The sequence below is a fragment of the Arvicanthis niloticus genome, chromosome 11, assembly GCF_011762505.2.
Source record: "Arvicanthis niloticus isolate mArvNil1 chromosome 11, mArvNil1.pat.X, whole genome shotgun sequence".
NCBI classification, from domain to species: domain Eukaryota; kingdom Metazoa; phylum Chordata; class Mammalia; order Rodentia; family Muridae; genus Arvicanthis; species Arvicanthis niloticus.
Window position 1 is genome coordinate 74,570,654 of NC_047668.1, and position 9,415 is coordinate 74,580,068.

A 9,415-nucleotide genomic window follows, 5' to 3' on the forward strand; every position below is an offset into this window, starting at 1 on the left:
CTGACCACATACTCCCGCAGGAGTAGGGTTCGACCCCAACATCCAGTCCGTGGAGCATTTTAAAGAGAAAAACCACAAACATGGGGAGTGGGGTGGGGGTGAGGGGGTTGCCAAGGATACATAACATAAGAATAGTGAAACATTCCAGAGAAACCCACCCTGAATGGTTTACCATGTCACTGTGTCCCACCCTGTCATTTATCAACTATTTCAGATTAAGTATCTTTACTTCTTCCTGCTATAGCCCCACCTAGGTGGCTTGCATCTTTTATCTGTGGTCAGGAATGCCTTCCTGCCTTGGGCCTCTTCCACCCGGAATGTGCCCCAGGGAAAGTGAAGGCCTGAAATGTTATTTTCAGTTCCGCGTTCTGGAATCTGCACTTTTCTGCTCAGGTCTAAGGCGAAAAATCTACACATATTTCATAAAATGGCCTTTATAATTTTTCACTCTACAGTGTCAGAACTCCTCAGTCTCCAGATGTGTCTGTGATCCTGTGATTCTGAGCTCCAGCTGCTCTGAGTAGAGTAGCTCCTCTAGGATGTCTCTGGATATGGTGTCTCCATGGTAACAGACCCACTAGGTGTCTGCTGCTTTGGGTGCAGTGTCTCTTCTAGGATGTCTCAGAATAAGGTGTCTTCACAGTAGCAGACCAGCTAGGTGTTCACTGCTATGAGAGTAGTGGCTCCTCTAGGATGTCTCAGGATATGGTATCTGCTGCTATGTGTTCAGTTGCTCCTCTAGGATGTCTCAGGATATGGTTTTTTCATAGGAGCAGACCAGCTAAGTGTCTGTCCCAGACACAAGAACCAGGTGAGGGCCGGAAGGGGAGTGGTATTCTTCAGGGTTTGGGTTCCTGGTGGGTCTTGAGTGCCCTCTGCTCCCATTTGTAGCTATAGGGTGTAGAGCAGTGGGAGACTGTTCTTACCCACTGCTCTGAGTTCAGTTGCTCCTCTAGTATGTCTAGGGATATGGTATCTTCATGGGAGCAGACCAGCTAGATGTCTGCCTCAGCCACAAGCCGAATTTTTTTTTCTAGTGTCTCTTCCAGCTTCTGTCTCCAACCTTCATTCTCCTCTTTCTGTTGCTTATTTTGAACAATAAAATCCTGAACCTTTAGTTATAGTGTTTACTCTAGGCTATGTTGCCAAGTCTTAAGCTTATTTTTCTGTTCCTGAGACTCACTCATAAACTTCAGAAATTTTTGTTCTAGCATCTCTTCCAGCTTCTGTCTCCAACCTTCATTCTCTTCTTTATGTTGCTTATGTTGACCAATAAAATCCTGAACCATTAGTTCTACTGTTACTTGTAAACTTTTTTCTAAGGTTAGGAATTTTTTATCTCGGGGCCTCTCTTTTGAGAAGACATAGTAAATCAAGAGAATAAATACCGCAATACTGATAAATGATAAGGTGTCTATTTTTCCTAAGTCAATGCCTATCAAATCATTCAAAATATTATCACATAAAGCCCAAAAAATATTTATTGTGTTTCTCTTCTTTAAGTATTAAAAGATCATATATATCTTTTTTATATCAAAGAATTACCTGCTCCGGAGTCCTCACTTCACTCTTTCTGCCTGAAAACTACCTCTCAGGCAGTTGTGTTCTAGAGTCACCTGTCCCTCCTTGCAGTTTTTACAGGGAATTTATCAAGCCCAGGTGCAGGCTGAGGTGCTGCTCCTGCTCCTGGCCATAGCTCTTTGTCTGGAGGTTGGGGGAGGGAACCTATCTGCAGTTCTCGGTAGACCCCTCAGACACACTCAGCTTTCAATACACACTGATGCAGCCTAGAAGGCTGCCTGAGCCATATTCAGGGGTTGGCAGGCAGTGAACTTTAATCTCAGTTTAGTCGAATTCTAAGCAATAAGTTGGCTGCCAGTTTGTTGTGGTAAAACTCCAACCTAAATAAGACTGGTCAAAGAAAATACAACTCAATAATTATGGATATAAATGCATGCCTAGATTGATTCATGTTTGATGTTTGCTGATTGGACTGAACTGACACAACTAATTCATGTTTGATGTTTTGGACTGGACTGCTGATATGCTGACACCAAAGACTTGAATTCCCCCCTCTCCCCCCAGAAATACATCTAAACAGATTCACAACTACAATTAACTATTAATCTTTTTTCCCCTATCTCTACCCGATGAGCTAAAAGGGAGATTTAAGCATCAAAGAATCCTAATTAAAGTGGGTTTTGAAAAATTAAGCTTACATATGAGCCTCAATTAATCTACTAAAGTATCTTAATTTTCTCTTTTTATCAAGTACAAACTACACATTTTCATAAAGAAGATAAGTTAAAAAATCTTCTCTTCCCAAAGCCTTTACCATACTACACTTTGTAAGAGGGGTTTTCTGTGATATTTCTGATTCCAGGAGACTGACAAGGCTGTTGCTGCACCTGTTCATGGTCATAGTGTATAAGCCAGTTCTTCACAGAATGAAAAATTTTCTGTACTCCTTTCCTAATGTGGTAATAGAAACCATTCCTCTCAAATCTTGTTCACATTGTTTCCTCTGAAAGTGAAATGTAGATCTAAGATTACTTTTGATGCTGCCTGGCTATAATTGATGCACTGTGAATCTGAATTTGAAAAGTACTTTAGAAAGCTTCTAAGTATATAGTATACCTTTTTCACTGAGTTATGACCTTTGATTTTATGGAATAACATAGGTAACAGTAAACATGGTATGAACATTCACATTTACCATTACTTGGATATTGTTTTTTATGTAATTTTCCCTTCATTACTGTGGTACCATGTGTGATCAACATGGGACAAACTAATAAAAATTAAATATGTGAAATACATTGAAAAAAAACCAAGAGCTTCAAAAATCATAAGCAAGTTGAGAGCTACCAGTGATTATTATTAAAAGTGCCCAGGATGCCAAAGAAAGCCACAAATAGAATGTCTTCAATGTATGTATGTGGAAATACTGTATTAATATGTATCTTTTGTACAAATATGTACAAAATGTACATTTTGTACATGTTTGTACAAGATATATACAAATGGTCTCTTAGCTGATTTTAATTTACAGGTTATTAACCAGCTGAATCAGATTACCTAACATTCTGGTAAAGATGAAGCCACCATGTCAGTCTTTTTATTCTATTGCATATTTGCATTCTCAGTGCTTTGTGTTTTCTCCACCTTATAACATTCTAGTAAATATTAGTTACACAGAAATGTTCAGTCAACCAACATCACTATCATCAATTGTACTTTGGAGCATTGCTCATATCAAGACTCATCCCTAAGCTGATGAAGGCCATAGCCAGTAATACAAAATTGTCATAGAGAATAATCTATTTGAGTATCCTGGTTACTCTTTCTTCTCCCACTGTTATGGTTGTTCTCTAGATATGAGGATAAAGTATGTTGATTTAAATATATTGAATGCTAATAAACTATTTTTTGTGTAATATAATGAATAATTTATGCTTCTAAACTTCTTGTTACTTAAAAATATGTACATAAATGAGATAACAAAGCAAATTGGGAACAACTTTAGAAATTCTATAGTGTTTACATCTATTCTCAGCACCCAGAAGCCAGAGGCAGGAGTACAGTACATTCAAGTACTCATTTGGCTACATGCATTTGGCTTTAAAAACTTATCCACATTCTATAAGCAAATAAGAAAGAAATGTTTATTACCTCAATGATGATATGTTCTACAGCTTAAAATATTTTTAGAGAAAAATTTTTTTCATTATTTTCTGAAAAAGAAAGTTTTTTTTTTAACCTACAATTTTAGTGTGAAAACTTGATAAGTGGATTCATTTTATGCTGTTTTCAAATAGTCTGCTTTATGATACTGACAATGTATTTGTTTACCAACTGAGAAGTAGCTTAGTCTCAGTGCTATCTTTTAGCACCTATTTGTTCAAATGAAATCATGATATGGAAATGATTAAAGATATTGAATCAATAAGAGCTGCGTTTTTATTCTAGAAGATATTATGATCTTCTCATCTCTCAGACTTCTATTTTAATATTTTTCCCTTTGATGGTCATGCCACAAAAAGAAAATGAAATAAGGAAATAGCTTTCTGTGTAGTATGTTGCAAGTTGATGTATGTGCTCATTTACATCTGAAGAATGCTTCCAAAACCTTCTACCCAAAGAATAAAAGTCACATTCCTCCTTAAAAATTGGTTTAGGTGTGATTTGTAATAATCCATAAGAACTAAACATCTATGTATTCCAGTCTGGTCTCAAATTTGCAATTCTCAATCTGCATTCTCTCTGTAATTATGGAACTAAAAATTACTCTGTTTATCTTAACTATCAATAATAAATAAATTAATTATTTATCTATACCCTTAACATGAGGACAGACATCTTAATGTTGTATTAATAATTGTATTACATATTTAGTTTTGTGAGGAATTTCCACTGAAATTCAAGGTTTGATTATATTATCTCATATTGAGGACAGTGTGATAATATAGTTATTTAATTCTTCATATCAAAAATGAAACAGGTGATTACTGTCTTAATTTTAATTAATAACTTGTTTTTGTGGTACTAGTAATACAACCAAGAACTTGTGAAATCTACCCTTCTGCTATATATTCATTGTATTATTCTCATTCTATAAGTAAATAATCCATTTTTGAGAGGGCAGAAAATGCAGCATCCTAACTCATAAACAATACTGCTTTAATCTCCTATAGAAATACATGAGATAAGTATAATGTGTCTATCATCCACCTTGTTATCACTGTCACCTAGCATTCCTTTATTTTTCTCTATCATCCCTTTTTCCTCTCTCCTCTATCTATCTATCTATCTATCTATCTATCTATCATCTATCTATCTATGCTGGATAGTTTTATTTGGCACAAGCTAATGTCATCTGGGAGGATCAAACTCAGTGAAGAAAGTGCTTCTGAAAGATCAGGTCTCTAAGACATTTTTAAAATTAATGATTGATGTGGGAGGGCCCTGCCCATTTTGGGTGGTACAATACCTAGGCTGATGGGCCTGCATTTTATAAGAAAGCAAGGCAATAAAGATACATGAAGCACATTTCTGTTAGCCTCTTCCCAGACAGAAAAAAAATATATTCTACAACTTGCTTTAGCTCATACTGTTTCATCACAGTGATAGAAACCCTAACTAAAACACAGTTTCTGTCCCTTTTTCTCCCTTTTCTTATTTTCTTTTTTCTTTTCAGGATTTTATAAATGCAAATATAAATCTGTAAGGATGCAACAAACACACAATTTGTTTATTATTAGATTCCTGTTAAAGATGTGTTTACCTCATAATAGCTTTAAATTCTTCACAATAGAAACAGCATAGATGTTGGACTTTCATTATTTTTCCCTAATTAAGTTGGCACCTGTCGAAACGCTCTATTATAAAGTTTATTTACTGTGTTATAACTAATTTGTAGTCTAGGGAAATATAACTTGAGGCCATTTGAGCTTCTTGTTCCAAGAATATTTGGTTTTCCTTTTTAAAAACATCAAAAATGTGACTTGTCAAAAATTTATAATAAAATTGATACTAAAAAGAAAATTTTCTAATATTTTTCTGTTATGTGTTTTGTCAGAAAACTCATGTTCCTTTGAGTTTCATTCAGTTGCTTTGATTTCATATCATCATTTTATTTTCTCTATTCTGTTACTGTAATTACTCTAGTAATAATAAAATTCTTTAAAACACAAGCAGTAACAACTGTTATGAACAAAAGTTTGTTTTCAGAAAAAAATGAATTACAACATGTGATAATAAAATTATCCAGGATGTAAGCAGATTCATTAAAAATGGGACATTGCTGTATCTATTTCCTGTAGGGAACACAGCATCTACTTTTCCTTTTTAAAAATGAGATGGGAAATGGAACAGGGAGGGGATAGGTGAATGTGATCAGGTAGAAGCCCTGAGGGTGAGCAGAAAAATAAAAACAGGAAACCACAGGAGGGAATGTACCAGAGACCAGGGAGGTGAAAGACTCTCAAGATTCAAAGGGAGGAATCTTAGATGAAATGCCCTAGAGTAGAAAGAGGGAGCTTGTAGAGTTCACCTCCAGTAGAAAGATAGGACATCAAGAAGAGAGATGGGGTTGGCATCCCACAGTCCCAAACTCTGACTCAGAATTGTTCCTGGCTGAAAAAACTGGAGGGACAAAAATGGGAGTCTAAGAAAAAGAATGTCCAGTGACAGGCCCAAATTGGGATCCAGCTTAAGAGGAGGCCTCAAGGCCTGAAACTATTACTGATGCTACTGTGTGCTGACAAACAAGGGCTTATCATGGCCCTCCAAAAGGTCCAACAAGGAGTTGAACGAGTCCTATGCAGATATTTACACCCATCCACTGGACAGAAGCTGGTGACACCTGTGGTTGAATTAGGGAAAAGCTGGAAAAAGCTAAAGAGGAGGGCAACCCTGTAGAAGAACCAGCAGTCTGAACTAACTTGGATATCCAAGATCTCGCACACACTGATTCACCAACCTGGCAGTGTTTGCCATCTGATATGAGTCCCCCAACACATATATACAGCAGAGGACTGCCATGCCTGGGTTCAGACAGAGAAGATGCATGTAACCCTCAAGAGGCCTGAAGTCCCAGGGAGTGGGGAGGTCTGTTAGGGTGGGGGTAGAGGGGTGGGGACATCCTCTTGGAAGTAAGAGAGAAGGTATAGAATGTGGAACAGTTAGAGGGTGGACCAGAAAAAGGATAAAATCTGGAGTGGAAAAAAAGAATAAATAAATAAATTTTAAATAGAAGAGTCACAGTAGCCTTTGCACATTCTAATGCAATCAATGCTTTCTAACAAATGTCACTATTTTCTCATATTGAACCCAGATTTGTTTTCTCCTATTTTTTTAAAATGTGTTTTATTTTTTTAATCAAAAATCAGGAAGGACACAAGTGTGGAGGTGAGGTGGGGCGTGGGTGGGGGAGGGCTGCTGGTAGAACTTGGGTTGAGGGCTTCTCTTGCTTGAACCCTCAACCTCATTCTGGCTCCTAACCCTTTCTGGAGAAGGCAGGGGAGGTGGCGGCTAAACATCTGGCTTGCGCAACTGCAGAATGACAGGGGAGAGGGGCAGCAGCCATATTACAGATTGTGATGACCAGGAAGAAAATATGTGACCACACTTCCACTGGTTAGAGCAAAGTGCAGCCTTCTGTGAACTAATCCCCAGAGGGAAGGAGAGGAGAAAAAAACTATGATGGGCCAACAGTTAAGGACCACCCAGCCTTCTGGGTCCTCCCCCTATGTCTAATGGAAAGCCTGGTGATCCCAAGTCAGCTTTCCATGAGGGTCCTCCAGGATCAAGGGAACCAATGATTCCACAAAAGCTGAGTCTCCCACCTCCTCCCCGGGGTAGAGGCCACATTCGGGGAGGCCTTGGTCCTCGATCTAGCCCTTATGGCCGTGGTTGGTGGGGTATCAATACTGAACCTCTTTTTTCTGAGCTAGGCCATGGGGGTCCCTCTAGGGAAAGCTTTTACAGAGAGCCAAGAAACCCATGAAGGCACAAAAACTGGTCTCTTGTCAAGAATACCTACATACCTAAGGACAGCCCCCAATGATGGAAGGTAAGGCCCACCTTGTTGTGTCTGCCATGGCCTGTGTGCTAGCAGGCATGAGAACCCTCCTTTGTGCTCTCACTAAGCAGCACTGAGAATTAATTCAGGTCCTTATCCATGTTGAAAAGTCCTAGCACTGAACTATCAGGTTCTTAGCTGCCTTAAGTGGTACAAATAGCCCTGAACACTTTTTTTCCTTCAGATTGTTTTTCCAAAATACTTGGTGGTCTGGGAGTCTTGCTCAGTGATTGAGCAAGGTATATATCATGCCTGAAGCCCTGTGTTCTATCCCTAGCACCAAAAATAGAAAGAAAAAGCCAAAATACTTGTAAACAGTCTATGGTAGAAACCTTGGCTTTCCCTCTGCATTCTATTACATTTTCTTTATTAGGATTTGGGGTGGGAGGTCAGGAGGGAAGAGTTGTATTTGATTCGGGCCAGGTAGACAAATTGACCTCGAACTTATGGCAATCTTCTGTATTGCCCATCTGAATGCTGGGACCACAGGTGTCAGCCACCTCACCTAGCTTTTAAGGTTTTAAGCTGCTGTTTTTCATAATTCACAGACAAGTCTGACCGCCCTGTCTGTCGACACTTTTCTAAGAAGGTCCACTGTTGATATGAAGACCATTGTGCCTTCTACCATCCAGGCATCAACGGACCTCCTCTGTGAGACTGTGCCTTCCCACCAGGCTGGAAGGAGCCCTCTGACATCGTGGCCATGCACTCTCTGTGGCTCCATTATAGCTACTTGAAGGCTCTTCTGTCACCTTCAGGCAGTGACAAGTTCATCCCTATCATCTCTCCCATTTAGAATCCAGAGCTGTGACTGTCACTGGTGCACAGTGCACACTGTCTTTTGATCCAGGCTTCGGGACCCCATCTTGCTAACTTCCATTGCCTCCTGGATTTTCCCCTCTGCCAAATGACTGCTCAACAGGAAACCTTTGATGCTGTTTCTTATGCATCTGTCCACCTGTCCCTCAGTATTGCCCTAAGTTCCCAAGAACCCTAGAGCAATCTCTTCCCCTCTAGCTGCTTGTTTTAAGTCCTTTCACGTAAAACCCCAGTGTTTGTAGCTGCCAGTAAGTGCACCAGGTTTTCTGACCTTGAAGTCGGGTTTGAGTGACTGGAACAGAATTGCTCCCTTAACAGCCTCCACCTGCTTTTGAACACCCTAGTTTCTGTCTGTAGCATGAGCCCCACTGCTAAGGCCTGTGGTCACTTTGCTTTGTGAAACTGTATGCCCTTTGTAGCCTTCCTTGTTGTCTGTGGCATTTTGTGGGGTCTTCCCAACACTAGAGTAAGTTTTTCTGCCAAACCAAGTGAGGCTCTTGGTGCCCTCTAGAGTTCACCTACCTCCCAATGCAGGAGGTCATGAAACTTCCTCAGACTGCCTCCCAATCGTGGTCTCTCCTGGTGTCAGGTATTCTGGGTCTGACAGGCCAGTGATGTCTTGGAAAGCCTCAGGTGGGCTTCCCCACATGGCTCCTACCTGGCACGTTTTAATTAGGCTGTATCATTGTGAGGCCACCAGCCCTTTGATTTGACTTTGTGAAACTCTACCTGTCTCTGGATGGAACCTGAACAGTACTGTCATTTCTCTGACCCTGTTTTAATTCCCCGGCACTGGGTGTTTTCTGTGAAAATGGCATTGAACACATTGGGTTTTGAACAGGCCCTAAGGAAGTGGGTCAGGAGGTGTGTGTGCAAGAGGAAAGAGCTGTTGGAGAACTAAGAAAGATTTTTTTAAACTTTTTTTTATATTAGTAATAAATGGTTGAAACTGGTTAAAAAAAATCAAAAATCAATACTTTTCTTTCTTCTTTTATAGTATTTCAACTGTATACT

At 39.4% G+C, this 9,415-nt stretch overlaps 1 pseudogene; it reads left to right on the plus strand.

The window, feature by feature from the left end:
* Positions 1 to 7,225: 7,225 nt before the first annotated feature.
* On the plus strand, positions 7,226 to 8,237 carry LOC117717292 (proline-rich protein 3-like; annotated as a pseudogene).
* The last annotated feature ends 1,178 nt before the right edge of the window (positions 8,238 to 9,415 follow it).